This window comes from Callithrix jacchus, chromosome 2 (assembly GCF_049354715.1).
Source record: "Callithrix jacchus isolate 240 chromosome 2, calJac240_pri, whole genome shotgun sequence".
Taxonomy (NCBI): Eukaryota; Metazoa; Chordata; class Mammalia; order Primates; family Cebidae; genus Callithrix; species Callithrix jacchus.
In genome coordinates this window covers 37,596,630-37,618,062 of record NC_133503.1, presented here as the reverse complement: position 1 = coordinate 37,618,062, position 21,433 = coordinate 37,596,630, and the positions used below count along the sequence as shown (strand labels likewise).

Below are 21,433 nucleotides of genomic sequence, written 5' to 3'. Positions count from 1 at the left end.
TCCAAAAGAGAATTCTTGATTCCTTGTGCACCATCCCCTGTACCTGCTTAGGACCCAATTCTCCCCAAGTAATATCTCCATTTAACTTTTTGCTCAAGTGAAATATTTAGGGATGATCCCTGACTCCTTCCTCTTGGTCTCCACAAAATCTGTCAGTTCCGTAAGCAGTGTCTTCAAAATATATTCTGCATCTGACCACTTCACACCAACTTTGTCATTACCACTCTAATCTGAGCCATCATCCTCATCCACCTTATTTCATGGTCTATTTTTTTTTTTTTTTTTTTTTGAGACAGAGTTTCGCTCTTTTTACCCAGCTGCTGGAGTGCAATGGTGCAATCTCGGCTCACCGCAACCTCCATCTCCTGGGTTCAAGCAATTCTCCTGCCTCAGCTCAGCCTCCCGAGTAGCTGGGACTACAGGCATGCGCCACCATGCCCAGCTAATTTTTGTATTTTTAGTAGAGACGGGGTTTCACCATGTTGACCAAGATGGTCTCAATCTCTTGACCTTGTGATCCACCTGTCTTGGCCTCCCAAAGTGCTGGGATAATAGGCGTGAGCCACCGCGCCTGGACTCATGGTCTATTTTAAACTCAGTAATCAGAGTCATCTTTCAAGAATATTAAGTCAGGCCAGGCACAGTGGCTCATGCCTGTAATTCCAGCCACTTGGGAGGCTCATGCCTGTAATTCCAGCTACTTGAGACAGGAGAATTGCTTAAACCCTGGGCAATAAGAGTGAATCTCCATTAAAGAAATAAAAGGAAAGAGAGAAAGAGAGGAAGAAAGGAAGAAAGAGAAAGAAAGAAAAAAATAAGTCAGGCCAGGTGGTGTGGTTCACACCTGTTGTAATCCCAGCAGCACTTTGGGAGGCAGAGGCAGGTGGATCACCTGAGGTCAGGAGTTTGAGACCAGCCTGGCCAACATGATGAAATCCTGTCTCTACTAAAAATACCAAAATTAGCTGGGCATGATGGTGAGTGCCTGTAATCCCAGCTACCTGGGAGGCTGAGGCAAGAGAATCACTTGAATCTGGGAGGTGGAGGGTGTGGCGATCTGAGATTGTGCCAGTGTAACCCAGCCTGGGCAAAAGAGTGAGACTCCATCTTGAATTAAAAAAAAAAAAAGACTATTAAGTCAAATCTTATCTGCCGTCTTCTCAAAGTTGTCCACATTGTTAAAAAAAATAAGAATAAGCCAGGTGCGGTGGCTCACGCCTGTAATCCCAGCACTTTGGGAGGCCAAGGTGGGTGGGTCATGAGGTCAAGAGATCGAGACCATCCTGGTCAGCATGGTGAAACCCCGTCTCTACTAAAAATACAAAAAATTAGCTGGGCACGGTGGCGCATGCCTGTAATCCCAGCTACTCAGGAGGCTGAAGCAGGAGAATTGCCTGAACCCAGGAGGCGGAGGTTGCGGTGAGCCAAGATTGCGCCATTGCACTCCAGCCTGGGTAACAAGAGCGAAACTCCGTCTCAAAAAAAAAACCAAAAAACAAAAAACAATAATAATGTGTCCTACTTTATTCATGAAAAAGAGAAGGTACTCAATACTATTATTCATTGAAGAAATATAATCACCCAACAGGTTCTTCCTTCCCACTGCACAGACAAAACCAGTTCACTGAGACTGCGGTATTGCAGTAAAGAAAAGTTTCTAGCCTAGGCAACATAGGGAGACCCTGTCTCTGCCAAAAAAAAAAAAGAGAAAAAGCTGGGAAAGTGGTGAGTGCTTGAGTGCTTGTAGTCCCAGCTACTCAGGAGGCTGAGGTGGGAGAATAACTTGGGCCCAGGAGGTTGAGGCTGCAGTGACCTGAGATTGTGCTACTGCACTCCAGCCTGGGTGACAGAGCAAGATTCTGTTCCAACAACAAAAAAGTTTAATTGATGCAATGCCAGGAGAAGTGGAATCTCCCTAAGAACTCAGAGATGATGGTTTTGATGGACGATTTGGTGGCTGCAGGACCAGGGAATGGATGCTGCAGATTGATTGGGCATGAAATCATTGGGGTGTGGAAAACAGTCCCCCTGCACTGAGTCTGCCTCTGGGTAGGGTCACAGGACCCATTAAGTCATGAGTCTCAGGATTGAGGAATTAGGCAGGATTAGTTGTTTGCCAGAATGTCTAAAAATAAACCTCAAAGACCAATCTTAGATTCTACAATGGTGATGTTATCTATAGGAGCTATTGGGGAAGTCACAAATCTGGTGGCTTCTGACCACAGGCCTCCTGAGTAGTAAGGGATTACAGAAACTATGCCTACATTTTAGCAGAATTCAGCCTCCTCCCATAATCCTAATCTCCTGGTCTTTCACCAGTCTTACAAAACTGATTTTTGGTCCCTGAGCAAGGAGGTTGTTAGTTTTAGGGAAGGACTGTTATCATCCTTGCTTTCAAGTTAAACTATCAACTATAATTCCTCCCATGGTTCGGTTGGCCTATGCTTAGGAATGAGCAGAGATAGTTTACAGGTTAGAAGTAAGAGAATGAGCCATGTCAGACTTCTTTTACTGTCATAATTTTACAAAGGCAGTTTTAGAAATGCAAACTAAATCCACATTGAGATACCATTATAAACAAACCAGAAGGCAGCCGGGCGCGGTGGCTCACGCCTGTAATCCCAACACTTTGGGAGGCAGAGGCGGGTGGATCACGAGGTCAAGAGATCGAGACCATCCTGGTCAACATGGTGAAACCCCGTCTCTACTAAAATCACAAAAAAATGAGCTGGGCATGGTGGCGCATGCCTGTAATCCCAGCTACTCAGGAGGCTGAGGCAGGAGAATTGCCTGAACCCAGGAGGCAGAGGTTGCGGTGAGCCGAGATCGCACCATTGCACTCCAGCCTGGGTAACAAGAGCGAAACTCCGTCTCAAAAAAATAAAATAAACAAACCAGAATGCTAGAATTCTGACAATACCAATTGGAAGCAAGGATATGGAGCAACTGGAATACTCACTCAATGCTGGTGTGAATGTAAACTGATACATGCACTTAGGTTACCTGGCAGTTTCTATTAAAGCTGAACATATACCTTTTGAATTATCTATTAATCTACTCCTAGGTAACTACCAAAGATAAATGAGTGCATATGTCTACAAAAATGACATGTCCCAAGAAATCTTACTCATAATAGCCCCAAATTGGAAATAACCCAAATGCACACCAATGAGAGAATGGCTAAATCAATTGTGGCACACAGTCATGACTTGCTCGACAATGGAGATATCCTCTGAGAAATTAGTTGTAAGGTGATTTTGTCATTGTGTAAACATCATAGAAACCTAGATGGGGGCTGGGCATGATGGCTTATGCCTGTAATCCCAGCACTTTGGGAGGCCAAGGTGGGTGGATCACCTGAGGTTGGAAGTTAGGGACCAGCCTGGCTGACATGGAACAACTCCGTTTCTATTAAAAATACAAAAATTAGGTCAGCCACAGTGGCTCACACCTGTAATCCTAGCACTTTGGGATGCCGAGGTGGGCAGATCACCTGAGTGAGGTCAGGAGTTTGAGACTAGCCTGGCCAACATGGTGAAACCCCATCTCTACAAAAAGCTACAAAAATTAGCTGGGGCATGGTGGCATGCACCTGTAGTCCTAGCTACTTGGGAGGCTAAGGCAGTAGAATTGCTTGAACCTGGGAGGTGGAAGTTGCAGTGAGCTGAGATCACGTCATTGCACTCCAGCCTCCATCTCAAAACAGAACAAAACAAAAATACAAAAATTAGTGGGGAATAGTGGTGCAGACCTGTAGTCCCAGCTACTTGGGGAGCTGAGGCAGGAGAATTGCTTGAACCCACTAGTTGGAGGCTACAGTGAGACAAGATCATGCCACTGCACTCCAGCACTCCAGCACTCCAGCCTGGGCTACAGAGCAAGACTCCATCTCAAAAAAAAAAAAAAAAGAAAGAAAGAAAGAAATCTAGATGGGATAGCCCACCTCACACCTAGGCTTTATGGTGTAGCTGTAAGGTTTGAAAGAGGCAACTGAGGTTCGAATGGGGCAACAGAGGCCACTTATTGAAATAAAGAAATGTAATCGGCTCCTGGGTGAGGTTCTATGGTCCGGGTAAAGGGGACCAGAAAAGTCGCGCTGACTTCCTGGGGCATGGGGTTTTCATGGCAATGAGGAACGAGCAACAGCTGGATGTTCTGATTGACTCCAGGGGAGCGGGATTGGGACCGGGTGGGACGCCATTGGTTGGCGGGTTGTTGGGTGGGTTTTCCGGTGGTGCGAGAGGCGCGAGAGCCGGCCAGGGTTGCATCAGCAGGAGCCTTCCAGGGAAGCCATGCAGCAGAGCTAGGGGCCGAGTGCAGAGCCTGGTGCCTGGTGCAGAGTCAGGTGCTAAGTGCAGAGGTGGGTGTGTCCGGCCTCCAGGCGAGGCAACCGGCCTTACAGTAGCCTATTGCTTTTAGGTTACAAACCTGTAAGGCACGTCACCCTACTGAATATTTTAGTCAATTGTGACATACTGGTAAGTATCTGTGTATCTAAACATATCTAGGCCAGCCTCAGGCATGGTGGCTCACGCCTATATTCCCACCACTTTGGGAGGCTGAGGAGGGTGGATCTCGAGCTCTAGAGATTGAGACCAGCCTGGGCAACATGGCAAAAGCTCGTTTCTAACAGAAATTACAAAAAGTTAGCCAGGCATGGTGGCATGCACCTGTGATCCCAGTTACTTGGGAAATTGAGGTGGGAGGACCACTTGAGCATGGAAAGTTGAGACTGCAGTGAGCTGTGATCACATCACTGCAGTCTAGCCTGGGGAGCACAGCAAGATGCTGTCTCAAAAACAAACATACAAACATACAAACAAATATATCTACACATTCCAGCTGAGGAACAAACAAAAAAAAAAAAAAAAGAAAAAGAAAAAAAACCACACAAATGTATCTACACATAGAAGAGGAAGCCGGATGCTCATACCTGTAATCCCAGCATTTTGGGAGGCAAGGTGGGTGGATCACCTGAGGTCAGGAGTTGGAAACCAGCCTGATCAACATGGTGAAACCCTGTCTTTACTAAAAATACAAAATTAGCCAGGCATGGTGTTGTACTCCTGTAATCCCAGCTACTTATGAGGCTGAGGCAGGAGAATCACTTGAACTTGGAAGGTGGAGGTTGCAATTAGCTGAGATTGTGCCATTGTACTACAGCCTGGGCAACAAGAGGAAAATTCTGTTTCATAATAAAAAAACAAAAAAATAAAGAAACATAGAAAAGGTAGAGTAAAAATACAATATTATAATCTTAAGGGACGACCACTGTATATGTAGTCCATCTCTGACCAGCATGTCATTATGCATTCTTTTTTTTTTTTTTTTTTTTTAAATTTGAGACCGAGTTTCACTCTTGTTACCCAGGCTGGAGTGCAATGGCGCGATCTCGGCTCACCACAACCTCCGCCTCCTGGGTTCAGGCAATTCTCCTGCCTCAGCCTCCTGAGTAGCTGGGATTACAGGCACACGCCACCATGCCCAGCTAATTTTTTGTATTTTTAGTAGAGATGGGGTTTCACCATGTTGACTGGGATGGTCTCGATCTCTTGACCTCGTGATCCACCCGCCTCGGCCTCTGTGACTGTATTTATTCAATGAAATGCTACACAGCAATGAAAGAGAATGACTTAGGAATATATACAAACTGATGCTGAACTTCTGGCCTTCAGGACTGCGAGAGAATAAATTTCTATTTTTTTAAGTCACTAAGATTGTGGTAATTTGTTATGGCAGCTCTAGGAAACTAATACACTTACCACGACTTAAAAGATTCCACATAGGCTGGGCACAGTGGCTCATGCCTGTAATCCCAGCACTTTGGGAAGCTGAGGCGGGGGGATCACCTGAGGTCAGGAGTTCGAGACCAGTCTGACCAATATGGTGAAACCCCGTCTCTCTAAAAAAAAAAAAAAAATCCCACATATAGCCAGTCCAGGTGGCAGGCCCCTGAAATCCCAGGTACTCAGGAGGCAGAGGCAGGAAAATTGCTTGAACCCAGTAGGAGGAGGAGGTTGCAGTGAACCAAGATCGCGCCACAGCACACTGCAGCCTGGGAGACAGAGCAGGACTCTGTCTCAAAAAAAGAAAAAAAAAAAATGATTCCACATAATGGGTACAGAATTGTTTCAGTTTTGTGGGGTGAAAAGAGTACTGGAGATTGTATGCACAACAATGGGAATGTTCTTAACTAATAAAACTGTTTTTTGAAAACTAACTTTTTTTTTGAGACAGAGTTTTGCTCTTGTTGCACAGGTTGGAGTGCAATGGCGCAATCTCTGCTCACTGCAACCTCTGCCTCCTGGGTTCAAGCAATTCTCCTGCCTTAGCTTCCCAAGTAGTTTGGATTACAGGCATGTGCCACCACGCCCAGCTAATTTTTTCCCCCCTCAGATGGAGCTTTACTCTTGTTGCCCAGGCTGGAATGCAATGGCATGATCTCAGCTCACTGCAACGTCCACCTCCCAGGTTCAAGCGATTCTTGTGCCTCAGCCCTCTCAAGTAGCTGGGATTACAGGCATGCACTACCACACCTGGCTAATTTTGTATTTTTAGTAGAGGTGGGTTTCTCCATGTTGGTCAGGGTGGTCTCAAACTCTCGACCTCAAGTAATTCACCCGCCTCAGCCTCCCAAAGTGCTGGGATGACAGGTGTGAGCCACCATGTCTGGCCAAACTTTCTACTTTTGCTTATTAACTTTTCACTCCAACCTCACCCTTTGTGTCCATGCTCCTTAATTATCTTGATCATGTGAGGTATCTGGGTGATAACTCACAAAAAGAGACTGCTACATTGTGGTGCATTGGTGAGGCTGTAACACTCCCTCCTTGGCCTGGCATAGTGCTAGGATTACAGGTGTGAGCCATTGCATCTGGCCAAACTTTTAATTTTAGAATAGATTTAGATTTGCAGAAAAGTTGGAAAGACAGAATAGAGTGTCTATATACTGCACACTCCCTCTATTACCACCTTACTGTAATATGCACTGTTGGCCTAAAAGAAGAAAGTGAAGCAAAGTTAATATAGATAATTGATGTGGATCCAGGTTGAAAACTGCAGCCCAGAGCCATAGGTTCAAGTTCCCCTGAATATATGCTCTAATTAGCAGCAATTACAAGAGAGTCTTCAAGAGGTTTAAAAAAAAAAAGTGAGGCTGGGTGCGGTGGCTCACGCCTATAATCCCAGGACTTTGGGAGGCCCGAGGCAGGTGGATCACAAGGTCAAGAGATTGAGACCATCCTGGTCAATAAGGTGAAACCCCGTCTCTACTAAAAATACAAAAATTAGCTGGGCATGGTGGTGCGTGCCTGTAATCCCAGCTACCCAGGAGGCTGAGGCAGGAGAATTGCTTGAATCCAGAAGGCGGAGGTTGCGGTGAGCCGAGATCGTGCCATTGCACTCCAGTCTGGGTAACAACAGCAAAAATCCATCTAAAAAAAAAAAGAAAAGAAAAAAAAAGTGAGAGGATGGTTCCTAAATTGTTTACCAATAATTTATTGGTTCATTAAAATAACATAAGCTATAGATTGGTTATACATTGTTCTTTGCATCACAAATTCCAGGAATATGAAAATAATGAGTGAGGATCACATTGTGCAACTTGTGGCAACATTTTAGGTAATTTATCAGCTAATCTGAAACCAAAGGGAAGGAAAGAAAAAACAAAATACCTTTAAACAATTTCTCCCAGGCATGGGCTGGGGGATGTAACTGAGTCTCAGGCTCATGTCTCTCTGGGCCTGATAAATTTTGCAGACCCCCACATTCCTTACATTGCTCTGAGCCACTTTTTTTTGTTTTTGAGATGGTGTTTCACTCTGTCACCCAGACTAGAGTGCAATGGCGCAAACACAGCTCACAGCAACCTTGACCTCCCAGGCTCAAGTGATCCTCCCGCCTCAGCCTCTCAAGTAGCTAGGACTACAGGTGTGCATGATGACACCTGCTAATTTTTATATTTTTTGTAGAGACAGGGCTTCACCATGTTGTCCAGGCTGCTCTCGGGCACAAGCAATCCACTTGCCTCGGCCTCCTGAAGTGCTAGGATTACAGGTGTGAGACACTGCACCCAGCAGTCAGACTTTTTTCAATTTTGATGACCTTAACACTTGGAAGGAGTATTGGTCAGATATTTTGTAGAATGTGCTTTGACGGGGATTTCTCTAAGTTTTTCTCATGATTAGAGTTATGGGGTTTTGGAAGGAAGACTACAGAAATAAAATGACATTCTCATCACATCATATCAAGCAACATGACTTACTACTGTTGATTTTAATCTTGATCACCTAAGTTTAAGTTTGCCAGGTTTCTACACTGTAAAGTGATCTCCCTCTTCCCATCCCATACTCTTTGGAATGAAGTTACTATTCACAGCCTACACTTAAGGAGTGGGGAGTTGTGATCCATGTCCTTGAGGATGTGTCTAAATAAATTATTAGGAATTCTGCAATTAAGATTTTTCTCTTTGCCATTTGTTTATTCAGTTAATTCATTTTCATCAGTATATACTTAGAGATATTTATTTTATACTTTGGGTTTTAATCCAATAATGCTTCATTTTGCTCAAATGGTACCAATTTTGGTCACTGGTAGTTCTTTCAGTTGGTTCCTATGTCCCTTTGACACACTCCCAATATGTGTTTTTGTCTGAGCCCTTCCTTTCCTTCTGATACTACAAGATTCTCCAGGCTCCAGTCTGAAATCAGCATATTTCCTGCTCCAATCTGAAATCAGCCATTTTTCCAAGGACTCCTGGTTTCTTTTATTACAAAGATGTTTCACTATCTAAAATTGTTATTTCTGGCTGGGCGTGGTGGCTCATGCCTGTAATCCCAGCACTTTGGGAGGCTGAGGTGGGTGGATCACCTGAGGTCAGGAGTTCGAGACCAGCCTGGCCAACCTGTTAAAAACCCATCTCTACTAAAAATACAAAAAAATAGCTAGGCATGGTGGCAGAAGCCTGTAATCCCAGCTGCTTTCGAGGCTGAGGCAGGAGAAACGCTTGAGCCCAGGAGGCAGAGTTTGCAGTGAGCCGTGATGGAGCCATTGCACTTCAGTCTGGGCAACAAGAATGAAACTGTGTATTAAAAAAAAATTATTTCTTTGCATTCTATCTGTATCTACCACTAGAACATTAGGCACTTAAAATCAGGACCTTTTCTGCTTGTTCACTGCTATACCTTCATTATCTAGAATAGTATCTGGCACACAGGAGGCTATCAATAAAAGCTTAGTGAATGAATTAATAAATGAATAAGGCCAAGTATTGTATCTTTTTACATATGCATTCTTCATTGTGTTATGTCATAAGAATTTGATCAAAGTATAGCTGTATTGACAGATGGATACATGGATGTATGAATGGACAAATGAATGAATGAATACTAACCAGATGGATACATTATTGGGTGTATGAATGAATTGAGAAACAGATGGATGGACCTTGCTGCTGCTACTATACTCTTTAGTTATTCAGGATAAAAACTAGGTAATAAGGGACCTCGTTTATAATTTTTTCCACTCTCTCACCTCCCACATTCAATCAACCATTAAGTCCTGCCAATTTTGCATCTCAAATATTTCTTAAATCCATTTCCTTTTCTTCATTTCTTTCTTTTCTCTCTCTCTTTTTTTTTTTTTTTTTTGTGACGGAGTTTCACTCTTGTTGCTCAGGCTGGAGTGCAGTGGTGCGATCTGGGCTCACTGCAACCTTCACCTCCTGGGTTCAAGTGATTCTCCAGCCTCAGCCTCCAGAGTAGCTGGGATTACAGGTGCCTGCCACTGCGCCTGGCTAATTTTTTCCATTTTTAGTAGCAACAGGGTTTCACCATGTTGACCGGGCTGGTCTCCAACTTCTGACCTCAAGCAATCCTCCCGCCTCAGCCTCCCAAAGTGCTAGAATTATAGGCGTTAGCCACCGTGCCTGGTTCCTTTTCTTCATTTCAACTGCTATTGCCCTAATGCAGGCTCTCTTCCTCTCTTGCCTGGATGCTGCTGCAGCCTCCTAACTCATCACTCTGCTTTCTTCCAGGTTTCCATCCCCACCACCATCTACATTCCTGCCAGAAGGTTTATTGTAAAATACTGTTATGCCTGTGTCACTCTCTTGCTTAAACCCTTAAAATCTAAGCTCCCTAGCATGGTATAAAGTGCCTGTGATGACCTAGACCTTGGCCACTCCTTCACCCTCTCTTCTTGCCATTCCCCACCTTGCATTGATTTGTATGCCTCAGAAAAACCAAACTGCTTATGGTTCCCACCAGGGATCATGCTGCTTCTCTGCTCTGTCCTTTGCTTGTACTAGCACCCCTGCCTAGAATGCCCTTTCCTCATATCTGGAGCATAGAAGTCTTACTGGCTTCAAGTTGTTGAAAGCATGTATTTTTGCAGTTGTGGTTACGCTTATTAGAAGGGCCAGGGCTAGGGCACAAAATTTAAGTAGTTTTGCAACTGAGAATGAACACATCTTTAAATCTTGTGCCCTGGGTGCTTTACTTAACTCATCCTAATCTTGGCCCCAGTCTTGTCTCCTAGATTGGGAACTTCTAGAGGGCAAGAATTTTGTCTTCTATCCCTGTAATCTCTAGCACAATAACTGGTGTCTAGTAGGTGCTCAGTGTAAACGTCTGGGGGAGGGAAGGAAGGAAGATGAATCACATGTCTACTGCTTGGGCCTTCAAATCTAGACTCTATCTCTTACTAGCGATGGGAAGCTGACCAAGTTATTTCTCTGCTCCTTGGTTTTATCATCTGTAGAAAAGAAAAAGTAATAACATTTCTATTACAGGATTTTTTCCATTTTAAGGGAAATTATCCATTTCATCAAAATTTTTAAGCTTATTGATTTAAAAGATTTTTTTACAGTGTTCTCTTATGACTTAAAGTTTTCTGCTATACACCTCTATCTCATGTTAAATGTTTTAATATTATTTATGCTTTCTCAAATGCATTTTTCTTGATTGAGCTTGTCAAAAAAAATTTGTTGATTCTCTATAGTCTCTCTCTCTCTCTCTCTCTCTCTTTTTTTTTTCCTCTTGTTGCCCAGGCTGGAGTGCAATGGGGCAATCTTGGCTCACTGCAACCTTCGCCTCCTAGGTTCAAGTTATTCTCCTGCCTTGGCCTCCCAAGTAGCTGGGATTACAGGCACCCACTGCCACACCCAGCTAATTTTTGTATTTGTATTTATTTACTTTTTCTTGAGATGGAATTTCACTCAAGACTTTTCGCCCAGACTAGAGTACAGTGGCGTGATATTGGCTCACTGCAACCTCTGCTTCAAGAGATTCTCCTGCCTCAGCCTCCCGAACAGCTGGGATTACAGACACCCACCACCACACTTGGTTAATTTTTGTATTTTTAGTAGAGAAAGGGTTTCCCCATGCTGGCCAGGCTGGTCTCAAACTCCTAACCTCAGGCGATCTGCCCACCTCAGCCTCCCAAGGTGCTGGGATTACAGAAGTGAGCCACCGCACCCAGCTTGTTTTTCTCATATGAACATTTAAAGCCATACATTTCCCTTTAAATACCACTTTGGGCTGGGCATGATAGCTAACGCCTGTAATTGCAGCACTTTGGGAGGCCGAGGCAGGGAGATCACAAGGTCAGGAGTTTGAGACCAGACTGGCCAATATGGTGAAACCCCATCTCTACTAAAAAAAATACAAAAATTAGCTGGGCATGGTGGTGGGCGCCTGTGGTCCCATCTACTTGAGAGGCTGAGGCAGGAGAATTGCTTAAACCTGGGAGGCGGAGGTTGCAGTGAGCTGAGATTGTGCCATTGCATTCCAACTTGGGCAACAGAGCAAGACTCTGTTGCAACAACAACAACAAAAACTCTTTGTCTTCTATGGCTAATCTTTTATTTGTAAATATCTGCATTTTGATTTATTTTTTATTTGTAAATATCTGCATTTTGATTCTAGAAATGTTTCCAAATGCATGGGGCTCCTGTTATCTTTCCGTGATTGAGTTCTATTTTGTTGTGTGTTTTGTTGTTATTGTTGTTTGAGATGGGGTGTCATTCTGTCACCCAGAATAGAGTGAGTGGAGTGATCACTGCTCACTGCAGCCTCGACCATCTGGCCTCAAGCGATCTTCCTACTTCAGCCTCCTGAGTAGCTGGGCTCACAGGCACTTGCCACCATGCCCAGCTAATTTTTTAAATTTTTAACTTATTTTTATTTATTTATTTTATCCCCCTAGGCTGATGAAGGATTTTTTATTTTTTGTAGAGTTGAGGTTTCACTATGTTGCTCTGGCTGGTCTCAAACTCCTGGGCTCAAGTGATCTCCCCATCTTAGCTTCCCAAGGTGCTGGGATTACAGGCATAAGCCACCATGCCTGACCTTGAGTTCTATTTTGATTAGAGAAAGTGGTCAATTTGTGTAGTCACAGCTACTCAGGAGGCTGAGGCAGGGGAATCACTAGAACCTGGGAGGTGGAGGTTGCAGTGAGCTGAGATTGTGCCACTGCACTCCAGCCTGGGTGACAGAGGGAGACTCTGTCTCAAAAAAAAAAAAAAAGAGAAAGAGAAAGTGGTTAATTTGTTACAGTAGGTAGCTAGTCAGGCATAAGCAGGGCAGGAGAGGGCTCCTCTCAATACACACACACCAGGGGTGCCAGGTGACCATCAGCTGATGGTTAGGCAGTTGTTAACTGTCTCTCAAAAATAATAATTGGTCATAGCACCAGGGAAAGTCAGTCTCCTAATAGGAAACACCTGAAACTGCTATCAGCAGCTTTCTGATAAGATCTCAGGAGTTGAGCAAGTGGGCCCAAGAATGAACTTTAAGAGGCAAAATGGAGTTTAACTGGTATGTGACCTTCCTCTAGAAATGCTAGACTGGTAAGGGAAGAACACCTCAAGTGAGCATGCTATGACTCCAGTAAGCATACTGCGCATACTCCCTTCCCGAGAGCTAGCAGGCCCCAGCTCATGCAGACAGTCCACCCCAAGGCCCCAAGGGGAGCAGTAACACAAGACCCCACAAGTATGGCAACATATACATCCCATGCATGTAATCTCTCAAGTGTATTTTCCTCCTTTTTCACTTTTTTTTGAGACAAAATCTCAAATATTAGTTCATTGAAACCTCTGCCTCCTGGGTTCCTCCCAAGTAGCTGGGTTTACAGACGCATATCACCATGCCTGGCTAATTTTTGTATTTTTAGTAGAGACAGAGTTTCACCATGTTGGCCAGGCTGGTCTCGAACTCCTGACCTCAGGTGATCTGCCTGCCTCTGCCTCCCAAATGTGCTGGGATTATAGGCGAGCCTCACTGTGCCCCGACCCCAACTGTATTTTACTTTGTTTCATTCCTGCTCTAGCTTTGTAACAAACTTCCACTCCTGCTCTAAAACTTGTCTCTGTCTCTCCTGCCTTGTGCCCCTTGGTCAAATTATTTCCTCTGAGGAGGCAAGAATTGACATTGCTGCAGACCCATGCAGATTATACTCTGATGCCATGTGACTTGTGACTAGGATGAGTTCTGTTGCTAACAAATTGATTTTTTGGTTTCTGACGAAATGTGCTCTCTGGCCTGGCATGTAATCAGTTTTTTCAGCTGTTCCACGGATTTATGAAAGAATAATTGTTGGCTGCCTCTCGGGGTTATGGTGAGAATAACTATTAGATAATACAAAGCACTTAAAAAGTTGCTCACCACTTAGTAAAATCTCAAGAAATGGTGGATCTCATTGTTGATGTTATTATTGGTGAATATCAGCCTCGGTCATTGCTCTGTGTGTCACTAGGAGCCCTGGGAATTGGGCAATTGAGCCCTTTCCCGCAAGTCAGTGCTGTATAAACTGTGTTCAGTGTCTACACTAACCATAGGGTCAATTATTCTTTAATACACACAGAAAACACGACTCAGCTTACTAGAGTAGAAAAAGTTCAGAGTTTGAGTAAAACTGCCCTGTGTTGGGTTCCTGGCTTGCCCCTTGCTAGCTGTGTGACATTTCTGCTCCCCCAAACTCCATTTTCCTTATGTGTAAGAATGAGTGGCCAGGCACAGTGGCTCATGCCTGTAATCCCACTGCTTTGGGAGGCCTAAGTGGGCAGATCATGAGGTCAGGAGTTTGAAATCAGCCTGCCCAACATGGTGAAACCCCACCTCTACTAAAAGTACAAAAAATTAGCCACGTGTGGTGATAGGTGCCTGTAATCCCAGGTACTCGGGAGGCTGAGGCAGGAGAATTGCTTGAACCCCAGAGGCAGAGGTTGCAGTGAGCCAACACCACACCACTGCACTTCAGCCTGGGCAACAGAGTGAGACTCCATCTTAAAAAGACAAAAGAATGAGTATGATTTTGGACTTGCAGAGTTGTCGGGAGGATTAATGTGAAAGACTTCAGCATAGGGCTAGATGCAAAGTAGACCTTTTTTTTTTTTTTGAGATGGAGTCTTTCTCTGTTGTCTGGGCTGGAGTGCAGTGGCGCCATCCCAACTCACTGCAACCGCTTCCTTTCAGGTTCAAGCAGTTCTCCTGTCTCAGCCTCCCAATTGGCTGGGATTACAGGTGCCCACCACCACACCTGGATACGTTTTGTATTTTTAGTAGAGACAGGGTTTCACCATGTTGGCCAGGCTGGTCTTGAACTCCTGACCTCAAGTGATCTGCCCATCTTGGACTCCCAAAGTGCTGCGATTACAGGCATGAGCCACCATGCTTGGCCAACACGAAATAGATCTTTCATAAGTATTAGTTTATTTCTTTTTCCTTCTACGGAGCCTGCAAGGACAGAGAGGAAGTGAAATTAGAGCTGTAATGGTACAGCCATTTCTATTCTCTTTTCCTGGACTTCGCTCCCAAGGAAGCTTCTTTTCCAGCTCTGTAAGACTCTATATCTTTGATGCCCCTCCCTGGAGAGTAGCATAAACCCAGCTGTGACTAGGCAGAAGGGAAAGAGAAGAGGATGTTGGCACATGCAAATCAGTGCCCAGCTTCCTGCTGAGATAGTGGGACACCTGCTTGGACAGAATTTTCATTTTATTTCCTATCTGGAGCAGCCCAATTAGGTTTTTAGGTTGTGAGTTGCTATACCTTACAGATGACAGCTCCTCATACTCTCAGTGAGAGCAGCGTCCTCCTCCTTCGTGGCCACACAAAGTCAGGATTTGCTCCGGCCCTTCCTGGCATTCCCAGATTAGAGCAACATCTCAGGGGTACCCCTGCCTTGCCCTGGATCTGTTGCTGAGCCTCCTTTTAACACGAACTGTGACTTCTACTGCCTTCTCTCCTTTAAGCAAAGAGCATTGGCTGATTTTCTGATTTCCTTCCTTCCTTCCTTCCTTCCTTCCTTCCTTCCTTCCTTCCTTCCTTCCTTCCTTCCTTCCTTTTTCCTCTCTCTCTGTCTCTCTCTCTCTGTCTCTCTCTCTCTCTCTTTCCTCTCTCTCTCTTTCTGAGACAGAGTTTTGCTCTTGTTGCCAGGTTGGTGCACTGGCACGATCTCGGCTCACTGCAACCTCTGTTTCCTGCATTAAAGCAATTCTCCTGCCTCGGCCTCCTGAATAGCTGGGATTACAGATATGCACCACCACACCTGGCTAATTTTTTGTATTTTTAGTACAGATGAGGTTTCTCTATATTGGTCAGGCTGGTCTCAAACTCCCAACCTCAGGTGATCCACTCGCCTTGACCTCCCAAAGTGCTGGGATTACAGGCGTGAGACACCGCTCCTGGCTGATTGGCTGATTTTCTTACCTTTGAGTCATGAAACACCGAAGTGTGGGGAACAGAACAAAGTAAACTCTGGACAGGATGCTTCTAAACCACTCTAGGACAAATAGAGCCATTTTCCCTCCATTCTCATTACTACATCTATTTCCTTTGCCTCTGGCCATTTTGTCCCTCCTACTCTAATTTCCAGAAGTAGATCATACAAGGTTCATTTTCTTTTTTTCTGCCTCTTGCCTACAGGCTGCTAGAGAAAATCACAGAACTATGTTCACTAGCTCCAATGTCTGATTTTCAATGGTGATCAGGCCTTCAATGCTATCTGATAATCCTTTCTTAAAAATATGGAATGCTTCGCAAATTTGCTGTCATCCTTGCTCAGGGACCATGCTAATCTTCTCTGTGTCTTTCTAATTTTAACATATGTGTTGGCAAAGGGAGCATTTTTTTTTTTTTTTTTTTTTTTTTTTTGAGACAGAGTCTTGCTCTGTCACCAGGCTGGAGTGCAGTGGCGTGATCTTGGCTCACTGCAACCTCCACCTCCCAGGTTCAAGGGATTATACTGCCTCAGCCTCCCAAGTAGCTGGGACTACAGGCACAGGCCACCACACCCAGCTAATTTTTGTATTTTTAGTAGAGACAGGGTTTTACCACATTGACCAGGATGGTGTCGATCTCTTGACCTCGTGATCTGCCCACCTTGGTCTCCCAAAGTACTGGGATTATAGGCACGAGCCACCGTGCCTGGCCTTTTTTTTTTTTTCTTTTAAAGAGACGGGGTCTTGCTCTGTTGCTCAAACTGGAGCGCAGCCACACAATCATAGCTCACTGCAGCCTTGAACTCTTTGGCTCAAACAATCCTCTCACCTTAGCCTCCTGAGTAGCTAGGACTACAGTAGTGTACCACCATGCCTATCTATTTAAAAATTTTCGTAGAGACAGGGCCTTGCTATATTGCCTAGGCTGGTCTCAGGCTCTTGGCCTCAAATGATCCTCCGACCTCAGACTCCTGAAGTGCTGGGATTACAGGCATGAGCCACGACATCTGGCTGGTAATCCTTACAATTGTCCCCAGTCTCCAATTTATTTTGTTCTTTTGTTATGATCATTTGGGGTTGTATCCAGTTTTAGCTATTATAAGTAAAGTTGCTATGGGCTGGACAGGGTGGCTCACACCTGTAATCCCTGCACTTTGAGAGGCTAAAGCAGGAGGATTGCTTGAAGCCAGGTATCTGAGACCAGCATGGGCACCAAAGCAAGACCCCTATCTATATTTTTTCAAAGTTGCTATGGGCATTCTCATGTGTGTCTTTTTGTGGACATATGTTTCAATTTTTCTTGGGTAAAATATCTAAGAGTGGATTTGCCAGTCATAGGATAGATGTATATTTAGTTTTATAAAAAAACGAAGCTCGATGAAGTGGCTCACACCTGTAATCCCAGCCCTTTGGGGGCCTGAGGTGGGAGGATCACTTGAGGCCAGGAGTTGGAGACCAGCCGGGACAAGAGTGAGACCTCCATCTTTACAAAAAAAAATTTTTTTTCCTCAAATTATCTGAGCACAGTTGTGCGTCCTCGTAGTCCTAGCTACTCAGGAGGTTGAAGTGGGAGAATGGCTTAAGCCCAGGGGTTCAAGACAGCAGTGAGCTATGATTGAATCACTACACTCCAGCCCAGGCAACAAAGCAAAATTCTGTCTCAAAACGAAACAAAAGTAACAATAGGCTGGGCATGGCAATTCACACCTGTAATCCCAGCACTTTGGGAGACTGAGGTGGGTGGATCACCTGAGGTCAGGAGTTCAAGTGAAGCCTGGCCAACGTGGTTAAACCCCCTCTCTACTAAAAATTTTTTAAAAATTAGCTGGTCATGGTGGCAGGTGCCTGTAATCCCAGGTACTTGGGAAGCTGAGGCAGTAGAATCACTTGAACCTGGGAGGCAGAAATCGTGTCATTGCATTACAGTCTGGGCGGCAACAGCAAGACTCCATTTCCAAAAAAAAGAAAAAAGGTTGGGCGTGGTGGCTCATGCCTGTAATACTAGCACTTTGGGAGGCCGAGGGGGACAGATCATGATGTCAGGAGTTCAAGACCAGCCTGGCCGACATATTGAAACCTTGTCTCTACTAAAAATACAAAAAAACAAAAGCAAACAAAAAACCCCAAATAACCAGCCATGCTGGCGGGTGCCTGTAGACCCAGCTACTCAGGAGGCTGAGGCAGGAGGATAGTCTGAACTTGAGAGGCGGAGGTTGCAGTGAGCTGAGACTGTGTGCACCATTGCACTCCAGCCTGTGCGAGAGAGTGAGGCTCTGTCTCCAAAAAAAAAAAAAAAAGTGACAATGATTTTCCACAGTGGTGTACTGGTTGAGGCCCTTATTAAAGAGGAAGATCCCTGGGCTCTGTGCTGAATGTACTGAATCAGAATATTATCAAAATAAAGGACATAAAGAATCTCCTATGTAATTTTTCCCCCTCCCCTCCCCTCCCTTCCACTCCTTTCCCCTCCCTTCCCCTCCCCTTCCGTCCCCTCCTCTCCTCGACAGGGTCTTATTCTATTGCCCGGGCTAGAGTGCAGCGGCACGATCACAGCTCATCACCGCCTCAAACTTCTGGGCTTCCATCTCAGCCTCCCAGGTAGGTGGGACCACAGGCATATGTCACCACACCTGGCTAAGTTTTTTAAATAATTTTTATTTATTTCTTTTGTAGAGAAAGGGTCTCCCTATGTTGCCCAGGCTGGTCTCAAACTTCAGGATTCAAGCAATCCTCCTGCCTCAGCCTCCCAAAGTATTGAGATTAGAGGTGTGAGCCACTCTGCCCAGCCCCATGTGATTTTAATGTAGGTAGTTTTTTGACTGGCATTTAGAAACCACTGAATAATACCTTAGTATCTTTCTTGTTTTTCAGTCCCTCCTAAATAACTGTAATTCTGACCACCATGTATTATGGTTGTAAATAATGGGATAATTGACCCACAGTGAATTAAGTAGTAAGGACATTTATTTATCTCAAATAACAAGAAACCCAGAGATAGGTGGCTCCAGGTTTGGTTAGTTCAGCCATCAGTAATGTTATCAAATAGCCAGGCTTTTCTCATTTTCCTCTTGGCCATCCTCAAGGTATTTGCTCCATTTGGGCTTGTTTCTCATAGTCCTAAGATGGCTGTCAGAGCTCTGGATAGTATGAGCTCACATGGCAACTCCCAAGGCAGAAAAGCAAAGACAGGTCTCACGCCTGTCACCCCAGCACATTGGGAGGCTGAGGCGGGCAGATCACTTGAGGCCAGGAGTTTGAGACCAGCCTGGCCAACATGGTGAAACCCCGTCTCTACTTAAAATACAAAAATTAGCTGGGAGTCATGGTACATTCCTGTAATCCCAGCTACTTTGAAGGCTGAGGCAGGAGAATTGCTTGAACTTGGGAGGTAGAGTTTGCAGTGAGCTGAGATCATGCCTCTGCACTCCAGCCTGGGTGACAGAGGGAGACTCCATCTCAGAAAACAAAAAAAAAACCCAATCCAAAAAGAAAAGAAAAGAAAAGCAAGGGATTGAAGATTTCTCCCTGTACATATTTACTGTATTAGGGAGGAAAATATTTTCTAGAATCTTCCAGAAAACTTCCTCCTAAGTTTCATTGTCCAGAACTGGGTCATATGTCCACCCCTAGGTTTAAAGGAGGTGGGGGGAGGGGTGCTGGGAAAGTATCTAGCAGTTTTGAGGCCTTATAATGTGAGGTAGTCCCTTGGTAAGGAAGAAGAGTGGGAAAATGGCTTTTGGGTCAGTAATCAAGAGTGTCTCACATAAGACCTCATCAAAATTGTTCTTAGAAAGTCACCTTAATTGCTAGATGCAGTGACTTTTCTCCAGTTTTTCTGGTACTGGACCGCTTAATGGAGTTTTATATTGCTGGCTCCCTCTTTCTTGAAACTCTTCTCTTAGTTTCTGCTATTCTTTCTCTCTACCCTGCTCATCATTTCCTCTCCTTGGGCTCCCCTTCACTACCCTTCTCCTCTTTATATGTTGGTATCACCCTGGTTTTGAACTAGACCCTGTCTGGGCACCTCTGAGCATCTAAACCAGGCAATTCATACTAACCATGTTTCTGATACCTAATGAGAACTGTTAGTGACCCACCCCTTGAACCCTTGTGTTTGGGCTGTGGGCTGGTCTTCCCTGCTATGTTCTCATTCTCCCTCTCCCATGTCTCAATCTCTTGTCTCCATTACAGAACTTTGCTCTTGATAAGGACCTTACCAGCTTTTTCTTAAGAACAGACTTTAAAAAGTTATTTGTAACCTCCCATAGGGTACATCTTGGAACCGAAGGGCCCTTTGGTTTCCTGCACATCCTGAGGTTTTGGAATAGAAGCTCAATTGCTCCACAAAATAAAGGAATGATGAATTTGGAGTCCCAGGGTTTAAGAGATCAAGAAAAGAGAAACTAGAAGAGACTAGAGTCACTTGAGAACTGGATGAAGGAAGAACTGAGGACTAGTGACTATGTGAGAATTTGGAGAGACATGCCAAAAGCTGAATTTTCTTTCTTTCTTTTGGATATAGAGTTTCACTCTTGTTGGCCAGGCTGGCGCGTAATGGCACAATTTCGGCTCACTGCAATCTCTGCCTCCCAGGTTCAAGTGATTCTCCTGCCTCAGCCTCCCAAGTAGCTGGGATTATAGGTGCCCACCACCACACCCAGACTAATTTTGTATTTTTAGTAGAGACAGGTTTACCACTCACCCAGAAGTGAGTGGTAATGTTGGCCAGACTGGTCTCGAACTCAAACGATTCACCTGCCTCAGCCTCCCAAAGTGCTGGGATTACAGGCGTCAGCCACCATGCATACCACAAAGCTGAATTTTCAAGTGAAACATTGCATGTTATGACTCCCAAATGACTATGAATTTTCACTGAAAACTTGTGAAGCAGCCCAGTGTGTGGTGTGACCCAATTTCAGATGGACATCAGTGAGGGGGCCGCAGGATTCATGAGGCTGGCAATGTGGACAGTCCCACATCTGAGCCACACCTACATTATTGAAGTCTTTTACTGATCTATCTGCCTCTGGCCTTCTGCCCCTTCCAGTGTCCCCTCCACATGGCTGCAGAGTGATCTAAGATGTAAACCCAGGCCACTTCCCTATTTAAATTGTTTAATGGCTCCCTAATTGGTGTTTCTCAAACTTGGTGTTCATGGATCTCTGGGGACACATTCTCAGGTGTCTTGAGTACACTTTAAGAAGTTTACTTACATAAGCAGAATATGTATGGATGTCTTAAAAAAAAAAAAAAAAAAGAAGCTTACTGGCCGGACATGGTGGCACATGCCTATAATCGTAACACTTTGGGAGGCTGAGATGGAAGGATCACTTGAGCCTAGAAGTTTGACACCAGCCCGGACAACATAGTGAGACCCCGTCTCTATTTTTTTTTTTTGTGAGACGGAGTTTCGCTCTTGTTACCCAGGCTGGAGTGCAATGGCGGGATCTCCGCTCTCCGCAATCTCCGCCTCCTAGGTTCAGGCAATTCTCCTGCCTCAGCCTCCTGAGTAGCTGGGATTACAGGCATGCGCCACCATGCCCAGCTAATTTTTTGTATTTTTTTTAGTAGAGACGGGGTTTCACCATGTTGACCAGGATGCTCTTGATCTCTCGACCTCGTGATCCACCTGCCTCGGCCTCCCAAAGTGCTGGGATTACAGGCGTGAGCCACTGCGCCCGGCTCCGTCTCTATTTTTTAAAAAAGAAAAGAAAA

At 44.8% G+C, this 21,433-nt stretch overlaps 1 non-coding gene across 1 annotated transcript; it reads right to left on the bottom strand.

The window, feature by feature from the left end:
• Positions 1-16,018: 16,018 nt before the first annotated feature.
• LOC118151841 (U6 spliceosomal RNA) lies at positions 16,019-16,124 on the bottom strand. Its single transcript, XR_004740246.1, has one exon. It is a non-coding gene; the product is annotated as a U6 spliceosomal RNA (small nuclear RNA).
• Between the last annotated feature and the right edge of the window lie 5,309 nt (positions 16,125-21,433).